The 26,872-nt window shown below is 39.1% G+C and overlaps 1 protein-coding gene and 1 long non-coding RNA gene across 4 annotated transcripts in view; one reads left to right on the top strand and one right to left on the bottom strand.

The window, feature by feature from the left end:
* LOC131672465 (protein IWS1 homolog) overlaps positions 1–26,872 on the top strand; it is a 555,150-nt gene that overhangs the window by 191,497 nt on the left and 336,781 nt on the right. The gene's annotated exons all lie outside the window — the stretch shown is intronic.
* The window catches only part of LOC131672482 (uncharacterized), a 48,909-nt gene continuing 30,573 nt past the window's right edge, over positions 8,537–26,872 (bottom strand). Inside the window, exon 3 of the long non-coding RNA XR_009302629.1 lies at positions 8,537–8,676. This is a non-coding gene — a long non-coding RNA (uncharacterized LOC131672482). The remainder of the gene's footprint in view (positions 8,677–26,872) is intronic.

Genomic DNA, 26,872 nt, shown 5'->3' with positions numbered 1-26,872 from the left:
CACAAATAAAGATGCCGCTAATTTCAAGGAAGCCGGAGCTTTTTATACGGCACCTGTCGAGACAGCCGGAACTTCAGCTGATGAGGATATGGGGACGAATCTGAGCTTGCCCAACGTACTGGAACAGGCGTTGACGCGTGAGACTCAATCGAATCCCTTGGGATGTTATGAACTCTCCTTGTTCCGTCCTTCCGAGTGTAAGGGGATGGAGCACTCGATTCCGATTTCAAGGTCGACTGACCCATCCGACATTGCACAGTGGACCTTTGGTGAGAAGGGTGCTGAACGCGAGTCGAACGCATCGGAGGTAGAGAGGAGAAACGAGACATCCGTGTTTGCCTCGAACATGCCGCGGGGTGGTGCGAGGGATTCTGGTATTGGGGCTGGAGATGTGGGATTGCCGGGCCCTATTTTGCCGCCGGCCATCGCGCAGTTGGACCTAGCAATGCCTGATCAGCTAATGCTGATCTTGCAGGCATTCGAGTTCGGTGCAGGTGGTCGAGCTGTGGCAGGCAATATGGCTCCGGCAACGCAGGATCCCACGGTCCCAGTTGTTTCTCAAGTGTCGTCGGCGCGTGCGGAAATGGCGTCGCAGCAGGGAGCGAGTCAGCCCAGGCTATTCCAGCTCTCAGGTCCTGACACAACTTCACAGAAGCTGAGACGGGGGTCAATGGTTTCAGCGACGAGTGATAGGGAGCATTGGGCGAGACCGGCCAGAAATTCGGGTCTGCCGACGTCTTCGCTGAATTCGTCTAGTGAGACGTATCAGAGGCGACCACGTTACAGGCGGAGGCCAGGCAGGAGGCAGCGAAATAGGCGCGTGAGCTCTTCAGAGTCGAGCGAGGTGAGTAACATCAATTCCACCAGCGAAGACGAGAGATCATGTGCTCGTTGCTAACGTCAGTCACACCGTGACAATCAAGCGAGATTGAGCTCCAGTGAGTGGCCCCCTCGAGGCGAGAGAAGGCGCTTGAATGGGAGACGGGCTGATGCGGTGACTGCGTTCCGTACATGGAACCTGAGATTCACCGGAGCTTCAGGATCGTCAGCTGAGCGTTTCTTGGAGAGGTTGAAGCGCTGTATACAGATGTACAGGCTACCAGATCGCGAAGTGCTTCCAGCTCTGTATGCCATCTTTTCCGATCGTAAAAAGGTGTGGCTGTCCAACAAATTTGGAACGTGGCGTACGTTTCGAGAGTTTGCTTCCAGTTTCCGTCATCACTATTGCCGGACACTGTCGAGGAAGGAATATTACGACGTGTTGGCTCGTCGAACGCAGGGTGAGGATGAATCGATAGGGGATTACCTGACTGCGTTCGAGAGCGTCGTAAGGCGAATTCCTCCTCCGTCAGAGAGAAAACAAGTCCGATTGTCAAAGTCGGGACTGAACCCGGAGTACGGGAGGTACAATCGGGAGAAGACGGTATGCACTCTGCGCGATATAGAATATTACGGAAAGAAGCTGGAGAAGCATCGTGAGTGTGAGAGGAGGTGGCACCCTCCTTCTGCTAAGGATAACTTGCCGGTTGAGGACGCTGTTTATTGAGGAAAAGGCAAGAAGAGCCACGTGGCAGTCAGTGCCGTGGTTACCCAAGGAGAGGTGTCTCCGGCGGGGAAGCCGAAGGCCAAGAAGAAGAAGCAAGGGAAGTAGAATGCTTCTGACACTGCCACTTCCGGACGTTCGTCGGGTAGCACCTCGGGAGTGTATCAGTGCGCAGCGAACAGTTTTATGCAGCCCGTACCAGTACAATTACCCAGTCCTAGGACCAGGGAAGATCTGGCGGAAATATGCAGGTCGCTCAACGTCGGAATAGCCGAAGGAACGGGCGAGATAGAGTTGTTCTTCAGGGTCGATGCTATGGCTGCAATGGAGAGGGCCATAGGATCTCGGAGTGCTCTGGTTCTGATCGGGGACAGACTGGCCAGGCACAGGGGAACTCAATTTGTTTCCCGTGTCGTCAACCGGGACATTATGCTTTGAGTTGTCCTCTGGGCCAATCGAGAGAGTCATGCCAGAACTTCCAGGCGCGGAACTGTACGTTCCGCACCTGTGTGAACTGCGAGCCGATTCGTAGGTTGGCTGGAAACCGGCCCACAGGGAGTGGAAATCCAACGCTCTCAACGATAGTTTGTAGTGGGCTACAGGGTTCGGGCACGACGAGCTTGACCTAAGGGTGTGAGATCAGGAAACGCGCGAGATGGTTAGGAGTGCCATAGGCACCACCCGTGTGAGGCAGTGCCCGCGAGTGGTCCTCGCAGTGGGTTGCCCATCGAGGAAGGTGCCGGGCCGGTTCAAAGAACTGGCGTTTCTCTTTTGGGTCGTTGTTTTTGTGTTTGTCAAGTTCGTCTGGTTTTGGTTCTAGCTTTAGTTCTGGGTTTTTCTTTTGGTTTTGGGTTTTGATTATTTTATTTTATCGCTATCAGACAGCTCACTCGTGGCCGACGGAAAGGCCCAGCCATGGCGAGGCGCCCGGACGGCGAGAGCGGGAGACAGCCCCCGATCCTATGGAAAGGATCGGTGGCTTCGGGGAGGCTGTAACGGAGAATCTCGGCAGGGCCGATTTCGTCCGTTTCGCTCTCGTAAATGTCCGTGCGCCGCGCCAAGCTGAGAGTGTTTGCGTTTGGTACACACACTCATGCTTGGATCTTTTGTTTACGAGGTGCTGAACACGGGCTGAGCTGACGACTGGAGCGATGCAGATGGAGCAGAAGAAAGGAGAGAAAGAGAGAGAGAAAGAGAGCGCTCAAATTGCGGATCGCCGCGGAAAATTCGGGAGAGTTTCTGCTAAGCTATAAGCAAAGGAAGTCATGCGCGTAGATAAAACTAATGGGACACGGTTTTCCAAGTTAGCCCCGCGACCTCGCCGACGTTTTATTCGTTTTCGGAAACACGCCTGGTGCGCGGACGAGTAATAGAGCGTGAGGCTGGGTCGCGCCCAGTATCACTCCAGCAGCATCTGTAGCAGCAGCATCTGTAGCTCCAGCAGCAGCTGTATCACTCCTCATCCCGATTTCGAATCTGTGCGTTTAACGTGTTTATGCTCGACGCGTTATTCAGTCGTGGGAACGTCTTTTGCTTCCCGAATCCCCGAATAAATAATTTGTGCGGACGGTCGCGAGAAACCCAGATGGGCACGGCCAAAATTCACCGTTACACGTTACGATAATAGCGCCAACTTTTCAGAAATCACGGACTTATCAAACCACCCTCGTATTTTGTAATGTTTGCCCATTGGGCGATACATTTGGTTTTGTAGGCTTACAATAAAGCCTAAGTATTGAATCGCAACGGCCAGCTAGCAATTTCTTCGCCATCCAATCTTACCCGATCCTCGCCGAACGAATTCACAAACATAGAGTGTATCTGCCGCGATCGCGAATCTGCGCGATCCCTCCCCCCCTTACAGCATTCTTTGAGCATCAACTCCACAACTACTCTTGTAGGGGAGCATTCAACGGGTTAGTAGCGGCTTCGAATCTCATCGCTCAAGCATGTAGCCGGCAAAGCTGCAGAGCGACGAGCCAACGTCCCCCTTGTGCACACGACCTTACACACGGGTATCGCGCCCTTCAGGTGCAGCCCATCGTTCGCGGTAGCCTATTCCGTAACATTCCATTTCCCCGAATAATAGGTACGTTACAATATATACAGGGTGGTCCATTATAATCGAGGTCCGCAAATTACTCCGTTCCTAAGCGTTATATCAAAAAAAAGTTCAGACAAAAGTTCCTCAATATCAAGGGGGACATCTTTTGGTGACCTTGGATTCGACCTTGGTCATGTTCCGTCAAGGTCATCTCAAGGTCAATGTTTTTTTAAATGGGAATCCCCATTGTTTATCATGGATTCGGATTCCTCGTGAAATTCTACGTTTAGATAACATAACATGTCTGGGGTCGGGGTGACCCCCCACCCTCAAATAACCCCCCGAAAGTCATTTCAAGGATAACGTTGTTTGATTAATTTTAACCTTGATGTTACTGCGAATTCAGATTCTACGTTAAATTCTACGTCCAGATGATGTGTAACGTACAGGGTCCCGATGTCCCCCCCTATTAACCCGAGCCCCCTGAAAGGTCGTTTAAAGGTTATCGTTATTTTTTAATGGTAACTCCTGTTTTTATTACGGGTTTGGATTCTTTGTCTAATTCTGCGTTCAGGTAACCTAATATGTCTGGGGTCGGGGTGACCCCCACCCTTGAATCCCCCCGCAAGACATTTTTTTAAATGGTAATCCCGATTTTCACTCCGGATTCAGATTCTTCGTTAGATTCTACGTTCAGATGATGTTTAACGTTCGGGGTCCCGATGACCCCCCCATTAACCCCCGCCCCTTGAAAAGTCGTTTAAAGGTGATCGTTATTTTTTAATGGTAACTCCTATTTTTATTACGCGTTTGGATTCCTCGTCTAATTTTACGTTAAGATAACGTGACATGTGTGTGTGCGGGATAACCCACCCAAAGGTCATTTGAAGGTTAACGTTGTTAGCTGAATGGCAACCACAATTTGTATCGTGGATGCAGATTCTACGTAAAATTCTATGTCCTGGTGACGGCACAAGTGTGGGGTCCCAATGACCTTCCCCCCCCCCCCCCCTCCTGTATTGTGTATTTTTTTTACCGAAGAGGTAATGCACCGTAGAGATCCGCTCGATACTCCCCGTGTGTGGGACTCGCCATGACCACTAAATTCCCACTTCTTATGCTTCTATGATGTTTTATCCCCCCACCACCACCCTCCCCTTCCACTGTGTGTGTGTGTTTGTGCGTGTGCGTGTGTGTATTTTTTTTCTATATTTCCCTAGCACTCCTGAAGCATTCTCCATTGCGACACTCGCTGGGTTTCCTACTAGTGTGCTCGGTTGTTGTTGTGCGTATCATCACCTGTGAACTAGGCTGTGTATCTATATTTTAATCTACGTTTGGGTTTTTGATTGAAGACGACGTCATTATTCTCACGAGACACGGCTAGGCCTTGAGGGTCCATCCAGTCCGCCTACCTAGACAGGATAAGGCATTTCTTTGCTCAACCGCCCTTGCCATCGACACGGAGGGAAACTGTTTGCGGCCGTTCCGACCTTTCAGGTATGAGCACAGTTTGCTTTTACACTTCCATAACGCAGTCTCGAAAAGACCACAATTGCTCGGGATCCCGGGTGCGCCAATACCCGTCTTCGACGCAGCAAAGCTCACGCCGATGCCTTGGGACGTGTGTGTGGGCGTGCGTACGTGCGTGCGTGCGTGTGTGTTTGTTTGTGTGTGTATGATTACTTTATTTAGCTATTTAGTAAATGTTCTAAATTTCTTCCATTAGCAACAATGCACAAATGAAGTCCTCTCTGAAATTGTCTCACCGTGCTCAACAAAATATTTCTGGGTATAGTAGCACACGCTTGTCGGATCCGCTCCATCATATCCTCTCTTGTGGTTGGTGCTACTTGGTAAACTACGTTTTTTAGCAATCCCCACAGATAGAAATCGGGTGATGTCATATCTGGCGAACGAGCTGGCCATGCGACTGGCCCACGGCGACCAATCCATCTCTGAGGATATTCATTATCGAGGAAACCTTGGACTATGCCAGAAAAATGTGGTGGTGCTCCATCTAGTTGTATCCACATTCTCTGTCTAGTAGCTAGATCCACATTTTCTAGTAATCTAGGCAAATGATTGCGGAGAAACTCCAAGAAAATTTGTGCAGTTACGTTTCCATCAAATAAATAAGGTCCAATCAAGTGACCATTCACAATTCCACACTAGACATTGATAATCCAGCGATGTTGATGATCTATTGGTCGATACCAGTGATGGTTTTCATTTGACCAATAGTGGCAGTTATGCCGATTCAATTTACCATTACTTTTGAATGATGCTTCATCGGAAAAAAGTACGAATTGGAAAAAGTTTGGATCCAACTCAAGCATTTGCAAGGCCCATTGACAAAAACGAGTACGTTCTAACATATCATTAAGAGTTAAAGCTTGTGTGAGTGTAATATGATACGGGTGATATTTCATGACTCGTAAAATCCGAAAACTGTGGTTCTTGGAATACGGCTTTCCCTGGCTATTTGACGTGAACTTATGTGAGGATTTATATGTACATGTGCTAGTATGACCAAAACTCGAACGTCATTTCCACCATAGTCATTGTGTTGGCGTTGGCGACGCAAATTTCCACCTTGTGCGCGTAATTTTAGAGTCCTAATAGTATTGGCGTTAGGGTGACGTCTATTTTGGTATCTTTCTGCATAAAGTCTTTCAGCTGCGTTATAATTTCCCTGACGCTCTCCCAAAACCAACAACATATCAACGATTTCAGCAGAAGTGTAGTCAACCATGTTCAGAATGGTAGTGTACAATGAACCCTGCAGTAAACAATAGTAATATAAAAATTTCGAATTTCTCACATAACAAAATTGTAATAACTTATAATTTTTTTTCGCTTTACTTACTTCTCACTCAAGTAAAAGCAAGTGAAAAATATTTTAAACAACTTAATAGTCTCGAATCGGCCGTAAGTATCTTGAAAACCGTTGTGCCCAATATACCCTACAGTGAACACCAGGGCTCCGGGATTAAGAAATTTGAAATCAAGGACTTTGAGAATTAACGTTCTGGGCTTATCCTTGTTGGTTATTGAGTTAGGTAGTAGAGGAATTGGGGGTAAGGTATAAGGATTTAGGGTAATAGAGCTAAAGGATCAAGGAATTGAGGACTGTAAGCCTGGTGAACAAAATAAGAGGTCTTTTTTTGGAAAATACCGTCAACCGTATAATGACCTCGGGAGGGGGGGGAGTGAGAGGTCATAGGGACCCCACACTTGTGCCATCATAGCAGGACGTAGAATTTAACGAGGAATCTGAATCCACAGTGAAAATCGGGATTACCATTCAAATAAATGACTTTGGGGTGGATTCAAGGGTGAGGGTCACCCCGACCCCAGACATATTAGGTTACTTGAACGTAGAATTAGACAAGGATTCCAAACCCGAAATAAAAATAGAAGTTACCATTAAAAAATAATGATAACCTTTAAACGACCTTTTAGGGGGCGGGGGTTAATAGGGAGGGATATCGGGACCCTGTACGTTAAACATTATCTGGACGTAAAATTTAACGTAGAACCTGAATCCGCAGTAAACATCAAGGTTAAAATTAATAAAACAACGTTATCCTTGAAATGACTTTTGGGGGGGTTATTTGAGGGTGGGGGTCACCCCGACCCCAGAAATGTTATGTTATCTGAACGTAGAATTTCACGAGGAATCCGAATCCATGATAAAAAATGGAGGTTCCCATTTAAAAAAAACATTGACCTTGAAATGACCTTGACGGGCCATGTCCAAGGTAGAATCCAAGGTCACCAAAAGATGTCCCCCTTAATATTGAGCAACTTTTGTCTGAACTTTTTTTTGATATAACGCTTAGGAACGGAGTAATTTGGGATCCTCGATTAAAATGGACCACCCTGTATAAATGATCATATGCCATTCATTCGTAAAATTAATGTACCATTTACAAAGAATTATATGCATTTATAGACTTTTTGAAGGTTTTGAACAACATTTTCACGTTTTTGTATTCCTCAAAAATCTGAATGGCATTTTGAAGGGCAGATGCTAATGTCACCTTTTTAGGCATTTCCAGTTATAGGGATCCCCCTCTTTAATGTTCACAATTTGACATTATTTAGAAAATTTTTGAAAATTTCACATTTTTTGGTGAAAAATTCGTCGTCTCTTTTTCCAGAAAAATTTTAAACTAATTTTAATGATGGCATTCGAAAGACGAGACTTTAAACTGTCGGAATTGATACATCTTGATTTTTTTCTGACGCGTTTAGTTAAAAAGTTATGGCGTTGAAAACTCAGTAAAATTTTTGTCATCTTAGTACGAAATACGAATAGGTTACATAGCAGAAATTTGAATGAAAAATTGCTTATTTGACTTCAAATGACTAAAAAGTTTTAAAATGCAAAAAATAATCAAAGACCGTTAGGAGCTGGTTTTAGTGATGCTTTCATGAAAATATAAAATCATCTTTTTCAAAAGACATTTTTAAAAAAGCTATGTCATCAGATTATTTCTCGATATTTTTCATTAAAAAAATTACAGGATATGGTTAAGAAGATGCTTTATATTGTACAATTAATTATGAATAAATGTTCTTTATCTATATCTCTAAAAAAAGTATTATTTTTGTCAGTACTCCTCTCCTCCATAATATTACTATATGAAAAATCTGAAAGAAAATCATTCAAGAGGGAACAATAGTATAAGGAACACAATGTTGAAAAATACTGAATATCCTAGGATAGAAGAGGTTTTCGATTGTAATGGATCATTTTATTTGTACATTTTATGGAATATATTATTTAATATAAATATTAATTGACATAAACTGAAACTTCATTACAGTTTATTATTAACTATTCGAAATTTATTGTTACACTACATTTTTGGTTATTTTATATGTAGATAAAATTCGAATACAATTGCCTGAGCATTCATTTGAACAATATTATAATAAAACAATATCAATACTATGGAATCTCATTTATGTTTGGAATTTTCCTCTATAATAGGGAAGATATTGAAGTACAAGTCTCCAATCAGTGAAATATAGCAATCCAAGGCTAGCTCCAGTGCTATACATAGCTGCTGATGGAATCCTGTAACGAATAACTTAATTAAATCATACTTAAAAATAACAACTTTATTTATTTCTATAATATATCAGGTATGTGGTAGGACTTATTTGAATAAATAAAATATACTGTAGAAGTCGGATGGTTTAAGCAGAGAAAATTGTCTTAATATATTATAAATGTCTTATTTGTACATGTAAAAATAGTGCTAATTGCAATAGTAGAGCCGTATCTACTGAAGTTCAAGTAGCTCGCAACTTATCAATACAAATTTTCTTTATTAAACGGAGGCAAAATGATAGTTCCCACCGCCTGATGCTGCATTGGGTGAATGCAGCAAAAGAACGAGATTCGCATGCAGATCGTATTATTATTATTATTATCCAGAGTATATATACATAATTACATACAATGATTGTATATATACATTACAAAAATTTTTTACAAAATTTCCAATCCACCAGCGGAAAACTTTCTGTTCGCCGGTTTGGATAGAGTTATTATTAACTTAAAACTAATATGGTACTTTAGATAAATTTTTTATTAAATATTTGAATTTTTTCAGTATTCTTCTTCACCAGAATCTAAAAAGTTTTGATCTAGCTATTGCAACGATTAGCGTAAATCGTTAGACTCGCGCGAGGTTAATGAGCGGCTGATCGAGAAAAGCCGCGATCGGTTCGCGAGAGAGAGAGAGGGGCAATGACCGGGAGGGGAGCGTTCAACAGGCAGTATGACTGTGTCACTCAGTCCGCCTGTGTCGATCTAACCTTTTGTTCCCGAGCCATTTTGAAGTTTTCGTGTGGTGGTGCTAAGGCGAACAGTGCGAACTTTGGTGCGGTGTGCTGGGTGCAGCAGCAGCAGCAGTAACAGCAGCAGCAGCAACAGCAGTAACAGCAGCAGCAGCAACAGCAGCAACAGCAGTAGCAGCGACAGCAGCAACAACAACAGCAGCAACAGTAATCGAGGCGGTGCGGCAAGCAGCGAAGCAGCTTATTAGCCGCGTGTTGATCGGATACGGTTGGCCACCGTATCCTCATCGTCCTTGCGGTAGGTGCACCTTCCCCTATTATTGTTATAGCAAGCGATCCCGCGCAGCGTGCACGAGGAAGTTAATTGTTGCGTGCGAGCGGTTAGTTCGCGGTGATCGCGGTTTTCTCTCTCTCTCTCATATTGCGTAGATTGTCATTCGCGCAAGCGTGCGCAAGACTCTCGGCAGATTCTCCGTGTATTTGATCTAATCGAATAAACCGATTAATAGTTTTAAATAAACGAGTTATCGTTATTTGTTCTTTCCTTTGTCCGGAGGTCGCTAGTGTTTACATTTCATTCGAATTCGCCGGTAGCGTAGCACGGATCACGCGGATACCGGTAGACTGGAATCGTCAACTTAGTTTCCAGCAGCGGCCGCGCGAGCGCTACTAGGTAAAGGCGACAGCGCCGCCAAGCGGTGAGTTGGGGGAACCCAACTCGGAGTATCGAAGAGACTCTGCGCAGGCGCACTCCGAGACAAGGTAGGTTGCTGTGCTTTGAGCACAGAGATAACTAGGCGTCGTTTAGTAGTTATATAGATACGTTCCAAAGGTATTATAGACTAAACGGCAGCCTGTTACACTATGGTATAATATCCTATTAAGGCATTTTGACCCATAATATGTTTTATTCTTTCACTGTGGTTGAATCTTGTTGGGCAAGTAATTCCTATTGCACATGTTGTTCTATATAGGAAAATTCTCTGGTGTTGCTTTATAGAAGTACGAGTACGATGGCAGGTCGAAGTGAATATAACATCATCAAGTTCTACGAGTTCTTTGTATTTCGGTTGAAGTTCAAGTGAGTAAACAGAGTTGACAAAAGTTTATTTACCTTGTAAACTTCTCTTAAAATAGAGTAGGGTTTTGTTATTTCCTATGTAGTTTATATCTCTGTAAGTCATCCTATAGCAATTTGGTTGTTGGATTGGATTACTAGGGGCTGATGCTGGTTTATTTAAAGTTATTTTATTGCTATTACCTTTAGTTATTTTGTCTATTACGACTAAGACAGTTTCAATTGATTTGTATTTTATTTTGTCATTTGGTATTGTAGATTCTGATTCGGAGTGAGAAGATTTTACACGGTATTTGTGACGGTAAATGTTCGGTTTGCGCTACCGTCTCGATCGCGTGGCTGCCTGCGAGACAGCACCTACCGGCCCGGACAAGTCGAAAACGGGAACTCGGTCCGAAATGGGAAGGAACGCGCAAAAAGAGAAAAGGACCAGTGGGAGAGCGCCTTTGACACCAGCAACAGCGTGCAGGAGTCCAGGAGCACTAACGCTAGAGTTATGCGGTTACCCGAAAGTCGCGAATAGCGTGTCCGAACCTAGAAGTGCCTCTATCACCGGCAACGACGTGCGTACGTGTGAACGCCACAAGAAGCATGAACGTTAACCGGCCGATAGTTCTTTGTTGCTTCTGCGAATTCGAGTGGCTAGCCGAGACGCCATCGGAGGCCATCCACGAGGTTGCTGAATCCATCCGACGGAAGCATCACGACGACAGAGAGAGCCTCGTCTTTAATTCGGAAAAGTGGCAACCTGAGTCACGCGCAAAACTACGACGTTGAACTTTTCCCCCTGACAACGCGGCTAATCGCATAAGGTAAGCTGGCCAGCTTCGCGTTATTGTTTTCGATAAGCGACCGCGCATAACATCTTAGCTCTCCCGTCACACCTGCGAATACGAGGAAATCGGTAGCGAGCGAGCATGCAAGCGAATAACTCGATCAACCGATCGTACACATCCGTGAAATGGTCGAAAATAGTTATAGCAATTGGATCACTGTGATTCAGTTGTTTGTATATAATATTTGTTCCATAATTTAATGTATCTTTGGTGCTTTTGTTCTTTTGGAAGCCAAATTGTTTACTTGATATTAAGTTGTAATCTTTTTTAAGCTTAAAAATCTTTTGTGGATAATTTTTTCAAATATCTCGACTATGCTAGAAATGAATGATATTGGTCTGTAGTTCTTAGGTAAGTGTTTTTCTTTAGATTCGTGGATTGGTTTAATTTCTGTTTTTTTTCGTGCATCTGGCCAAATTTCATTTTCGATGCTTAAGTTTATTATGTGTGCTATGGGAGATGTTATAACTTCAGTTAATGTTTTTATTACTTTCGTGTTAATGCCACCGACTCCACCATTTTTATTTTTCATTTTGGCAATGATCTCTTCTATTTTATATGTGTATGTAGTGGTGCGTTTATTTTGCTACTAAGTTCTATTCTAATATTGCAAAAAAATTCATTCATTATGTCTGCTATTGTTGTTGGTTCAGTAATTTTGGCGTTATTATGAATGATGTAGTCAATGTAATTATTTTTATTTGTGTTTTTTCCTAATTTATTATTAATTATTGACCATAGGTTTCTAGGATTGTGAACTGTGGCTTGGATAAGATTTGTATCAAGTTTCTTTTGCTTGTTTAATGACTATGTCAATTGTTTTGACATAATTTTTGTAATTTTCTTTTTTTATTGTATTAATTTGGACGGTTTTCCCGATGTTTTAAGTTTTTCTTTAGTTTTAAATGATATTAGTAATTTAGTTATTCATACTTTTCTAGGTTCTATTTTATTGTTCTTTTTACTTATGTTGTTAACCATTTTAGCTTTTTGTATGCATTGTTTAATGTTCATAAGAGTCAAGTTAGCTTGGTTTAAATCTGCTTGTATTTCTATTTCACCCCAATTTATAGTTCTAGCTATGCTGTTTAATTTTTGGAAATTTATTTTAATGATATTTGTATCTTGTCGAATTTTCTTTTTTAAACCCTTCAATGACACTATCAGTGCATAATGGCTGTTGAATAGCGTGCTTAATAGATATGTATTGTAATTTTATCCTATCAAACTTCATGAAGAAATTATCAATGCATGAACTTTTATTGTTATTATCAATGGATGGTCTGATTATACCGTGAAAATCAGGACAATAGCCATTTTTTAAAAGTACTTGTAGAAATTCTTGGTCCATTATTTCTTGGCTAAGTATATCACAGTTAAAATCACTAACTATTATACTATTTTTCTTATTTTGATTGAGTTTTAAAAACTTTTTAAAATTAATTATGAATTCGGTTTTATGAATGTCGTGAGATCTGTAATCAGAGGACAAATTTAATTCTTTACTGTTTAGTAATATTATTTTCGAGATAATTATTTTCAAGTTATTGATTTGTATTATTTCTGTGTTTCCTTTGATGTCATTGTTAATATAGATTACTACACCATCTGATCTGTTTAGTTTACTATTATTATAATAGATGTTATATCCATCTATATTTAGAATTTGTTCATGTTGCAGATTCCAAATTTCTGTACATATTATAATGCTAAGTCTTATTAGGAACCTGTTTATGAAAACTATTAATTTTTTGTAATCTGCATTCAAGCTTCTAATGTTTATGTATATTATTATTTTTTTCTATTTTTAAATATTTATGTAAGCTGCATACGATGTTAATTGTTTTTTCTTCAGTAAGTAGATTACTTTCACCATCATTATCCATGTTTATCGCTTCAAGGCTATACCAGAAAATGCTTACCAGAAGTGCTTCAAGGATTGGAAAAAACGTTGGCACAAGTGTATTATATCTGAGCAGGAATACTTTGAAGGGAACAAAATAAATATTGATGAATAAGTAAATATTTTTCCATAAAATAAAAATTCACCTTACTTTTTGAACACACCTCGTATATTCTAAAAAGATAAATCAGATACATTACTTTTCATAAAATATCATTTTATATGCCAAAATTTATAATGAAATTGAAATTGGTCTCAGATGTGATAATTTTACTGGTTTGGAAATATAAATGATTCCTGTTTGCATTTTTGTATAAAAAATGCAAACAGGATGCAATTTTTCTCCGTAAAAAAAAATTAAAGTTTAATAGTTTTTAAAATAAGTACCTAACTCAAACAAACGATTTAGTTTGAAAATGAGATATTTTTACATAAATGCCATTTTTTTTAATAAAACTTCAACAGCTGGGATGAATTTGCAATAGAAAGTAACATTATCCTTGTAATTTGAAACTGCTGTAAATTTTCTAAAATTCTCAGTGTACTATTGATGAAGTAGTAGGGAAGATTTATCAAAATTTATCGATGCTTGATTGCCAACGTGTAGTAATTAACCGTTTCTAGTAGTAGTAGTAGTATTTTATTGCTCATGTGTAGCCTTCACGGCCTTTTACAAAATTTTCCTTTTAATATTCCTTTTAATTTCTTACATTCTCAAAACGCTTACAAAAAAACTATCTTCGCATAACCGCTTCGCTACAATAAAATCCGCTTATAATTCGCATTAACAATATAAATATTTGCACATGTATATGTTGCCTCTCCTTTATTTGCTCTTTGCCCTACTACCTCTGCTCTTATTCAGGATGCTCACTATCTCTCCTCAATTTGGCCAATTTTTCAAAAATGAATACATAGTTACAAATTGCTCTATTAGGACTCCCTTTTAATATTTCAATCAATTTATTGTTGTATGCACTAATTTGACACTTTTTGCGAACCCTATTTCCTTGCTCGTATCTTTCTCCTTTTGCATGAACTTTCTTATATCCTTTTCTCCGCTGTTTTCCTTCTTCTCGTTTCCTACTTTCTTTGGTCTGCCCCGTCCCTTTTTTATCCACTCTTGTTCTCCGCTTTTCGTCTCTTCCTTCCTGCTTACTGCCGCCATAACCGCACTTTTACCGATCTTCGTACTTTCACTCATTTTCTTCTCACTCGCCCTTATCTTTCATTTCTTTAACACTCCTTCGCAACCTACCCTTACACTCGTCCTGCTAGTCCACTTTTCGATTGTTTATTCTCTCTTTTATCCTAATATCACTACCTCAATTGCTATCTTACACCGCACACGTCTATCCCGTCTGAGCTCTCGACCGGAAATCCCTAACTGTTTCTATATTTTCCGAGTTTTCATACGTAAAGTAATATTCATTTCATTATTTATATACAAAATAAGTACAAATTTTATAAGCCTTCATCATTGTGTCAGGTATTATTAAAATTTTGTTTATTGAATAATAAGATATTTTTGTCTGAAGCACCATAAATATATCATGTATATGCAAATAGAACAAAATGTCTATAAATGACAATTAATTTGATGCTACTACCCTCATTTTTGATAGGGAGGATAATATCTATAAAATAATACACAAATTATTATCTCAAGTAGCTTCACAAAATTATAATTATTATATAATAAATAATTATTCATGTTTATTAACTGTATTTATGTCGACTTAAACACTGAATTAGATAACATTAAATTAGTTGTATCATTTGTAGGCATCTTCTTTTATTATCTGATGAATAACATAGTACGATGTTAGCTACACCAAGTTTTGCCCGGTCTTTAGTAGATAAAATAAAAATGTTATAATAACTTTAATAACTGATGAAATATGAGATATTCATTGAGGTTGTGATGTTCGTATCACTTATAAATAAAATAATTCGAACTCTTGTAATCTAGCTAATGAGTAAGAATTTGTTTCCAATGATTTTACTCTAATTGTCAAGAAAATAGATAAATGAATCAAATATAATAAATAAGTAAATCAAATATACATAAGTAAGTGCAATATATCGAGGAAAGTCAGACAATGCCCTAGTTTCTTATGGTGCGAATTGTCCCATAAGCAGAGCTAAAGTCTTTCTTTGATAGGATATAATTCGGCCCAAGTTTCTTATAGCGCGAGATGTTCTATAAGTCGAGCTCAAATTATAAGGAAAGGATAGTCTTGCTTAGTTAATCACAATGAGAGAAAGAACTTAGGTATTAATCCAAGTTTATTCAGACTCATGCGCTCACCTTGCAAGGCTAGAAGTGAATGCTAGCCTGTGCAAAGGTAGGCCTATTTATACATAGATTTTCCCGCTTATTATTGCAGGAGAGATTTCATCGAAAATTCGAGAGACATTCGCGAATTTTGAGAAATAAGTTTTCTTAATTTACAAGTAAATAACCATTAATATTAAGTTTTTAACACATGTAAATTTTACAGAATTTGTTATTTGTTGATTTTATACAATATACAATTATCGCCAATAGTGTCGTCAAAAGTTATTAACTAATAAAGTTAATTAACGTGATATTACATTATTTACAATAGAAAATTATTAAAATTTCATATAACTTTATAGTTGATTAATTTTGGAAGTATTTTCCAAAATTAATTATTTAAATTAATTAATAACATTTGAATTATGACTAATTTTTCATATTTGTAACGGTTTTTTCTAATCTTAATATGCAATTATTAGATTAATTATCTAAGATTTCTAAATCATAAAGTTATCATTATCAAGTATTAACTTAATATTTTCGTTCTATATATGGCTTATTGTTTAAATAAATTATTAATTGTTTATTTATTAATAACAGTTATTATACAGCTGTTATTAATGAAACCAATTCTTACTCATGTTCTATGTTTATTCACTTTGCGTATAAATTATTTATATTTTTCTAATATTTCATATGTTAATAAATAAATTAACTTTACATATTGATATTCATTATTAATTTATAATTGAATAAGATATTGTGAATCTGTATGTTAAAATCTATGTAATCGATACTTTGTTATATTCAAATTATCTATAGTTAACATATTTTTCTCAATATTATGGATCATTATATCTATGTCTATTATTTGTGACGTCACGCTATTTGTTTTGACTCGACTCTTATTTGTCTACAGTCGCGTAAACAGTGAGGTAGCGCCGCTTAATGTATTGTTTTGACTAAACAGATAGATACGTTAGACTAGTTGCAGTCATTTAGTGATTTAATAAATAGCTCATATATAGTACCGTTACAAGGTATATAAATTATATTGTTTATTCTTTCTTATTATTATTTTTTAATATAATTTAATTTAACAATTGAGGAGCACAATGAAGCTGCAAATTGCACCGAACTGTTCTAATCATATTCTTAGGTTTATGGGGTCGCTAAATACAAATATGAAATACAAATTAGGCAATTCAAGATAGCGGCACTCAAGCAAAAAAAAACTGAAAACTTGGCAAATGAAAAAAAACTACTACATTCTACATAAAATTCCAAATTAAAAAGCTCTCTTGACATTTTCTTGGATATGTCATAAATTTTGAGAAAAAAATATTGAACTTTTCGAAAGACATAGCTGATTAGAAAAGTTATAGTCATTTCGTAACTACTTTGCTCAGAAGTAACTTGTCATAGTCTTATGTTTTTAAGAGAAATGATTTGAAATATGAAGTCAAAATTTGAAAATCCATGGTGATGGCAACAATATAGCGGACCCCAAGGAAAAAAAGTTAAATATTTGCAAAAATAAAAATACTACTGTGTTTTGTATAAAATTTAAAAGAATATGCTCCTTTGATTTCGTTTAAAATTGTATATTTTTGAAGAAATATATAGGTTATCAGGAATGAATGTATCAATATTCGAAAATACGATTATAGTAACATAGAGGTGTATTCATTGTGACGGTAAACGTCTTATTAGCGCTGACAACCCAACCGTGCGGCTGCCTGCGGGGGCAGCACCTACTGGTAACGAGGGAATCCGGCACGAGACGGGACGGAACGCGTGCGTATGAAAATGAACAAGTCGAAGATTAGAACCCGCACACTTAGTTCCAGGAAATATTAATTAGAGTTTTCCCGAGGTTTCTTCGAGTGCTGAGAGGAGTCAATTGAATCCATCGAGAGGAGCGGTGCCTGAGCCAGACCAGAGCGAGTGCGTGCAAGTGTGCGTGAGTGAGGGGTTTCGCCATCGAGGGCGAAATAAAAAAAAACGCGTGATACCTCGTCACAAAGACAGACTTTCCCGAAGCTAGAGTGCGAACTTTTTCTCTTGTTCACTGTGCGACTGCTAATAAGGTAAGCTGGCCAGCTTAGTATCACGATTGCTAATAACTAATCTCTCGTACTCCATAAGAAGCGTGCATGTATTAACTCGGCGAACAAAGAGCGGCGAGCGATCCGACACTGCATGTTATTGTCGCGCGCGCGCTTTGTAAACATAAATACGCGGGCCGAATACATTGTAGAGATAAGAGGAAATAAACGATCTCACTTGTGATATTGACCGTAATTCTGATGTTATTATTTCTCGCTAGTAGAAAGTTAGTTGACTGATGCCGTTCCTTCCGACTTTCCGGTTTTCGAATTTAAACGTTTAGATAATCCCGCGCGCTCTTTGATTCGATCGCGCGCATAAACAAAAAGACGGTTATCCACCCCGTTACATGGCGCCCAACGTAAAAGAACCTACAGCGTTTATAATTATTCAAAACGCCGGTTCTAAGCATTGACCTTGCGCTCAGTCAACCAGCGACTTAGGTGGCAATCAATGTGTTGTTTTGCACACTTTGAGTTAAAGGCCACATAAGAAACATCGCCTCTCTGTTAGTTAGCTTGCGAAGGCCCGCCCCTTGTTGAGCCTATTGCCGGCCAGTAAAGTCTAAAGTTTTGCGTGTTTGCTTATAAACATTAAATATAGCACTCGCACTCGCATCATCCGTCAAACAAGCGTATAAATCTGTTGAAAACTAGTCGGGACATAACTAACAGATGACAATGGACTGCACTCAAAAAGAAGTCGAAGACTGGGTGTTGACGCTCCAAGACGAGGAAATAAACGAATACCTCGAACACTTGGAGCTCAAGAAAAGCGGGAATAAGCTCTCGAGAGCTGGGCGACTGCAAAATTGGTTGTTAGAAGACTACTCTGCGGCGGATTTCATGGAAGTCGACAACCAACACAGCAATCCAGCAAGAAGGGCAGCCCTAGGCTCGGAGCTCATAGTATCCATATGCTCGGAACACACAGCATCCGAACAAGAAAGTAAACACCCGCTAGCCCAGCTAATGCAAAGTGTAGAGGTGATATCGCGGATTCAGGAAACAGCGATAAGCGTCACAAATGTACTGGATGACGGCGAGAGTACTACGACGGCAGTAATAAAAATATTACTATAACGGCTAATGATGGTAGCCAGTTTCAACTCCCGCCGGCATTTGCGGTAATGATCCAAGACCTCATTTTCCGGTCCAGAGAAAATGAGAAGAAGCTCAATTTGCTAGACTCGTTAAGAGTAAACGTGTCAAGTCTAACGAAAGTATTAGACCAGATATACAACAACTGCAGCAATGTTAAGAGCCAACTGGACGACCTATCTGCCAGAATGAGCGCATTGGAAAATGCCGTAAACAGGAATGTACGACAAGATAATGCAAATAATTCTAGCGAAATGTGACAACAAGAAAACACGCGCTCCCTTTCGGAGGGGATGGATAGCATTAACTCAGTGGAGTTAATGCTGAAGTGAATAAACACCCGCCGAGCACATGGTCATCTCAGCAGACAACAAACCCTTGGTCGACTACAAGGGATGTTGGTCGCATTGTCCGAGGATGAAAACTGAAGTTTTCAGGAGAGGGCAATGCGAGTATTGACACCTTCCTATCTAGGCTGGACAACTTGAGGAATGGCACAGGACTCACGGAAGACGAAATGCTCCTAACGGTATCGGAGCTACTCGTCAGTCCCGCCCTTACTTGGTACGAGGCGATGAAGGAGGAATGGTTCTCCTACGCCGAATTCGAGATGGCCGCAAGGGAATGGTTTGGGACCAGTGTGCAGCAGCAACAGCGTCTGATGAGGGAAATTCAGAGCCGATATCAGGGCCCCAACGAACCCGTGAATGTTTACATCGCCAACATGATGGGCCTGATGTGTGAAGCGGCTAAGCCCCAAATCACGCCTGATTGCCAATTGGACCTGCTGCACGCCAACCTTCTCCCGGACATTCAGGGCCAGGTGCGGAGATCCGAAGTGAGCTCCATACGAACCCTGAACGCGCTGGCCACGGCGGCATAAAACAGCTTGCACCAGCGAAAGGTAGAACAGGTGGTACCTGATCCACAATCAACTCTGTACCCGGAGTTAGCGTACCACCCTCGCACCGATGGAAGCAAGGGCCGCAAGGGTAAAGTGGCATCAATGTCCAACGATAAGCCGGAGGTCAGCGACAGGTTGAACCGTATGGAGAAAGTGCTCGAGAAGGTGACGCACTAGATCATCTACACACCGACGCCCTCGGGGGCGACATCTAGTCCGAGCCTAGAGGCAGTTGATGGCGAAAAGAAGGCTCCACCCGCCGATCTACTGAGCCAAGTGCTATTATCTCTCAAGGACATATCTGAAGGGATGAAGCACAACCTCGTTGGAAAAAACTTGTCCTGGGAGGACCGAATTAGGAAGCCGGAAGCTCCTCAAAGACGGGAGAGAGACTTCTCCAAGCCACTCAAGTGCATCGAGTGCGGGTTACTGGAGTACAGCAGAAAGTACTATCCCCAATGCAACAAGGGAAACGAGGAAAGGAGTGGTTAGGTGGGGTTGACCCCACTTCTTCATCCCCTAAAATAAACCCCGTAAACGAGATCTCGCGGTCTCCGCCAACACAGTCAGCACCGATAGTAGCGAGCGTGTTGAGCGACGAGAGCGAGAACTCCCCTGGAGGCGCAAATGATGAATGTGGCGGTAAAGTGAACGCGGAGAGAGAGGGTATTGACGTTGGTAAAGCCCAAGACCCTAGACCGGCCGAGGTGGTGGCGAATGGATCGCACACGCCCTCGGGGGCGCGGGTAACGGCAGATAAACCGTCAAAGGGTAACCCCATGGAAACTCCGATCGTCCAAACTAAGGCGGTTCGAACGACAAGTGGCGTCACTTTACCACAAGGTGGTGTTCCGTCGGCGCCAGTTCGCACAGGCGCTGAAGGAGGTACAGCGCCGTCACCGACCGGGCCCTCGAGGGCCATCCCATCCAGCCTCCAGCTGCCAGAGTCAGACCAGCGACTCCGGAGGCCAGGTCGGAGGCCACCACTCACCGGGAGCAGCGGACGTGCGGGGTAAGCCTCGTGGTGAACGTGGACGGTAGCAACGGGACCCATACACATAAATCTTGTGGTAGGGTTCACGGGTGAGGACCTCACGGTCGAAAAGCCGCTGTAGTCCGCCCCGAACCGGCGACACGGGTTGCCGCTGACCCCCAGGAAGCGAGGCCTCCCTCGTGGCACCCTATCCCGCGCACAGTGGGAAGGGTGCAACGTATGCCACTACCCCGGGATGATCCGCACAGACCATTGCCCCCGTGTCCGGCATCACGCCGACCTGGTCCAAGAAAGTCTGGGATGGGAGACACGCGGACGCCCCCCGTTAGACGCAGAAGGCCGTTCATTTTAGTGCTGTCTTAATCCTACTAGCGAGCACTTGAATTTCTCAACGGTTTCATATGTAAAAAATGACAAGAAACATGATGATGCAAAAATTAAAAAAAAATATCATTTTTTGAGATATCGTCGATTTTTTGAAAAAATTGTTTATAACAATGGCATAAATAAATGATTTGGTATTTTACTATTTACATTTTAAAAGTGGAACTCTTTCCGCGTCATTGAAAAAAAGAATCATGTCCATCTCTTTGTTAGTCTCCGAGAAATCGAATTAATAAAGAAAAGTTCAATATTTTTTCAACAGTTGATAAGTCAGCCCCTTATCAATATTTTGATCTAAAACTCTGCACAGATGTTGACCTCAGTATAGGTAACAAGTCTACCAACTTTGAACAAAATTGGTGATATGATGTTTTAAACTGTTAGAAATAGCCAAGAATCGCCCAGCTGTAAAATAATTTATTATCAATTAGATTAAAGTGTATTTTTGTCGTTACAACGAGTATCTATTCTAATCGATCTTATTCTATGTGACATACTTAAAAACAAATTTATATATCGAGCAGGAAGAGAAATTACATGTCGCCAAAAGCAAATAAAGTAACTACTGTTAGAATATATGAATTCATATTTCCCGCCGAGGTATGTTGGGTAGTGCGCATGCACAAAGAATAGAGAAGTTGTATGAGTGCGCAACGCCGATATAGTGTGCGTGAGAATAGATGTGTGATGAAATGAAGTAGTGAGGAGAGAGCGGCTGGATGAGGTAGACCGTCTCTTAATATATAACTTTGTACATATTCTACATTTTCTTTTTTTTAAATCGATAATTATTATTTTAAAACAAATGTTGGCGTAATGCTCTTTTTTTAACAACTACATATCGGACAATGAAGTTCAAACGACTATTCACGTTTTGTACCATACGCAAGATATAGTACAAAACGATATACTCACAATGCCGGACCTTCTTGTACCACTCACGAAAAAGAAGTGGCAATGCTTTCGAGAGGTTTGGCGAGATCCTCTCTAGGTTATCGATTTCGGTGTGTTGTCCTAGCTCCTTCTCAACGTTAATTATCTCCGGAGTTATTTCAGTGATGATGAAGGTGTAGTTTACCTTCTAGCGAGCAGTGTAGACAAAAAAAGAGAAATAGGCTAGACATCGCTAAGCAAGTTGAGGCGATGAGCTGATGTTGAAGGAAGCTTTATAGCTTTGAAACAGTAGCTAAAAGGTGGATATGCATGGAGTTGGCGATGCGCGCATATTAACAGCATATCATGACCACATCATAAATATACGTTACAATTTAGATCCATTCTTCTGACAAAGGTCCACACTTGTTAAAATTTGAATTTCATGAAAATTAGACAAAATTGGATTGGTTTTTTATCCATCCATTTTATCTACCAAACACCTTCGTTAGATGTACGGAATTCCTCGCACGTAGTTTATATCTTTATAAATCATCTAAATTTTTGTCAGATCAGACCTATCTTTTTTTACGGTTGCAGATGCAAAAATATTTTCATTGAATAAAGAAATCATAAAATTTGTGATTGAAAAATAATTATCAAAGTAAACGTAATTCTTACTCACAAAATTTCTTGTTAGGTCTTTTCCAACTCTTTTACCAAAACATTTTTCAGGTTTCTTTCCAACCTTTCCAATATATTATAATTGGAATTAACATAATTATTAGTCGAAAGATTCGGAAAGATTTTCGAGATAAATATTGATTGTGTACAGCTTGTCGAAATTTAGTTAACCTTTTTTAGGTTCCGTCGCATTATCATTCAAATGAATTTTCGACAACAAAAATGAAAATCTTTTCACTGGCATAGCATAACTAATATAAAAATGCATTTGCAAATTGCTAGACCAATAGTCACGGTAAGACGGAAGCTTTTTAAGCTCATAAGCATGTTAATTCCTAAAAAATATTTTATCTCTTCACATGTAACATGCTTGTCGGGCAAAATATTTTTTTAGCTTATATATAAGGTTGTTTATTACAATTAGATTAATATTTTTTTCAATAAACAAAAATAGAAAAAGATCACCAGGTGTTTTAATATTTTGAAGAATATTTTTGCGACCAATATGTTCAGTAAATAATAATTCAGCACTTTCTTTACATGTACGACTCCAAAGTTCTTTGTTCGAATTTTCATTTTTGTGTATTTTTTTCTTGAGAGGATTTAAATTGACAGTATGTTGAATAGTTGTTACTCACCGCAACTTTTGATTAGAGACATCTTCGTTATCGCTGATCTCTTCACCATCATCCGATTCATTGTTAGATGGTAGATAAATGACATAATCGAATTCATCTACTGATTCATACATTTTTTTATTTATAGAACAGTCGTTGGAACAGTTGCAAATAGGATTCGAACAATTTATTTCAATTGTTTTGAAATCAGTGATTATACAATATTATTGTAAAAAGAACTTGCTTTTTCATCTCGAAAATTTTCAAGTCTAAAAATACGAAATTGGCAATTTGAATTATAAAAATAATAACAAATTGAAATGTTTATTTCCTATCTTTTATATTATTAGAAACAGATTTTTTCAAAATGTAAATTTGTAGAAGATTTATCCGGTTGATCATTTGTATTTTTTTTTATCTTTTATCATTTTAAGACTATTATTTCCATATTATTTCAAAAGCATGCAACCTAGGTTCTTCCCTATTGTGATGGTAGGCAATGCAGTTTTTCTTACAATCTGACAAAATCCCTGGGAAATCACCGACCTTGGATACGTAATTAGTAACCCAAGACACCTTTACATGAATTTTTTTAGATTTTTCTGGAAGGTTTTACAAAACTAACCTTGCATTGACACCTGAATGATTTTAAAATAACCTCTACAAGACCCTTCAAAGTAAAGCACATGACATATTCGGATTGAGCGATCTAAAAAAATATATATGGGTGATTCCAGCAGTTTTTTTAAATTGGCTGCGCAGGGGGGTTAGACGATCTTCTCGGCGATTTTTTCTATGATAGAGTATGTCAAAAGAAGCCTTTTGGCTATCTCAGATTTTCGTTAAAATATATATATGTCCATATATATTTTTTCAAAGTCTGAAAATCTGCCTGTTTTTGGCTATTTTTGAAAAATCGTAGCTCCGCGAGTTTTCAATATTTTTCAACGTGCGACATCTCATTTGATTCGTCTACTTTTATACTTTCAAGAAAAAAATTGTTCAGTTATAAAAAGTGACAGCTATCGGGTGTACTCTAACGATATTCGTACGCTTTTTAGGGTCAATTTGATGCTCATATTCCGAGTACTGTAACTTAGTCAATTTTTAATATTTTTGAACCAACCGCGTGTCATTTTTTTTTGTCTTTTTAAGACCTTTCATTTAAGATCCAGGGCATCTCAATCGATGCATTAGAACCAGAGATATAGCCGATAAAAGTTGGCCGTTTTTTCAAAAATAGACATTTTCAAAGGCGAAAAAAAAAAAACGCATTCAATTTTTTTTCTACTTTGAGGCGGTGTTAGTTAGCTCAAATCGAGTAGAACATGCTCTGAAATTTTCACGATATGACCCTTTTTTATTTTCAAATAAAACGATTTCAAAAATTGGCGATTTCGATTTTTTCAAAAAATGGTCATTTTCAAACGGCTATATCTCTAGTTTTAATGCGTCCATTGAGATGCGCCGGGTCTCAAATTACAGGTCTTAAAAAGACAAAAAAGATGACACAGTTTCAATTTCAATTATTTTTAATATATTACCTTTCCGTACTTCCCCATTTCTGTCAAATATCAATTTCTATTAATATTATTTTTTTATAAATTTTAAATTGAAAATTACATACGCTATAATAAACAAGTGTTTTTTTGAAAAATTTGTATCTCAGAAAACTTTTCATATTTTTCGACATGCGGGGAGTCATTTGATACGTCAACTCTTCTACTTTCAAGAAAAAAATTGTCCATTTATAAAAAGTGACAGCTACCGGGTGTACTCTGACGATATTGGTACGCTTTTAGGGTCAATTTGATGCTCATATTCTGAGCACTGTAACTTGGCCAATTTTCAATATTTTTGAACCAACCGCGTGTCATTTTTTTTTGTCTTTTTAAGACCTATAATTTGAGACCCGGTGCATCTCAATGGACGCATTAAAACTAGAGATATAGCCGTTTGAAAATGATCATTTTTTGAAAAAATCGAAATCACCAATTTTTGAAATCGTTTTATTTGAAAATGAAAAAGGGTCATATCGTAATTAGATAAGAGGAAAGAAAATCGTTTCACAGGCATGACTGAAGAGATGTATGGATCATTCATCTGAAAGTTCTTAGACCAATAGTCTTTATACGATGGTGACCTTTTGATCTCCATTATTTAGCCCCAGAAACTACTTTATCTCATCATTGGTAATGCGTTCAAATTTCAATTTTTTTTATTACAACAAAGGTTTGACTGTTTCACTAAAATTTCAATCAATTTTCATGAAAACAAATATATAGTAAGAATACATCTCCTGGAGTTTTCACGCTATCAGGGAGATTCTTTGTACCTACGCGTTCAAAAAAACCAGGTTCAGAAAACGATCTTTTTTTGCTTCCTAGATACTATCTGTCCTTTTAAGTCGAGAATTCTACTCCCTGAAAAATTTTTTCTTTTGTATGAAAAATTCTACGCTGTTCCAATTTCAAGAATACCTGACTATTTTCTTGAATAGTTTTTTAATTCTCGAGTGATTTAGGATAATGATCTTTTCAGAAATTTTGTATTTGTTGAATACTTCCTTCAAATAAAAAAAGTAGCAGGACAAGATCGGATAAAAATAAGTAGTAATAATATTCATAATCAGACACTGTCAGAGATCGAATACTTTCTTAGACAAAGGGTATCAGAGTCATGGATTATGAATCTGAAATCAAGATTTCGGACCTCACGATGGTGAAGCCAAAATAGCAACTTATCGATATATGTTTAATAGATTATTCTCTATTAATTTTTCAAACACGAATCACATGTAAAACGTTTAGAAAATTATGAATGTCTAAAGTCGGAACTCAGATGTATGATCGGCGACCAAAAAAATCCGATAGAGCCGCCATATAGGGTGTACTTTTTTGAATTTGAAAATTTTGATACTGGATCCGTAATCAACGATCCTGAAAACACCGTTACAACTTTTTTCCAAGTGAATTACATAGAAAAGTGCAATTTTAACCTAAAATAGCCGCTATATTGGGTCCGCCATTTTGACTTTTCAAATTCTGATAACGGATTCGTGATTGGCACCTTCAAAAGCCCTTTTATACAAAGTTTCATAAAATTATCTTGAAAACTCTGTCCAAGATCGGATTTATTCAAAAAAAAACTGCGAATTTTCCGCCTTTGATTGTTTATAAATAATTGATTAAATAAATTTTACAAATTTTTAATCAAAGCATTATGAAGCCTAAGTACTAATAATGGTATAGAAATTTATTCAAGAGCGATTGAGCTTAGAACGGCCGCCGTATGGATAAAAACAGAAAAAGTTAGGTATATCATATATTATACGCTGCCCCTGAAAGGGTTAAGCATATGTAATAAGTCATGAATATAATAAGATACGCCCACTCCAAATTAGTCTACGCATATATTTTGTCGCTAAACGAGAAGAAGACACAAGGAATCTTGAACCATCCTAACTTATCTAAACTTCAATTGGAGTTCATAAACTTATTAATTTCTTCATTTTTCAGCAGAATAGTTGAAATATGGAACACAAGAAAAAAAATCTGGCGAATTGTGCGAATAAATTTGGAATAACAGCGACTTGAGGAAGGAAAACATGAAAATCATTATTGATGATGCAAATAAATTTTAGATTTATATGCTGCACAAGAGAATGACTCGAAGAAATATATTGTAAGGGCAAGCCGTAAT

Source organism: Phymastichus coffea, unplaced genomic scaffold, assembly GCF_024137745.1.
Source record: "Phymastichus coffea isolate CEN01 unplaced genomic scaffold, Cenicafe_Pcof_1.1 PCOF00011, whole genome shotgun sequence".
NCBI classification, from domain to species: Eukaryota; Metazoa; Arthropoda; class Insecta; order Hymenoptera; family Eulophidae; genus Phymastichus; species Phymastichus coffea.
The sequence above is the reverse complement of the archived record's forward strand: the minus strand, read 5'-3'. Positions and strand labels throughout refer to the sequence as shown.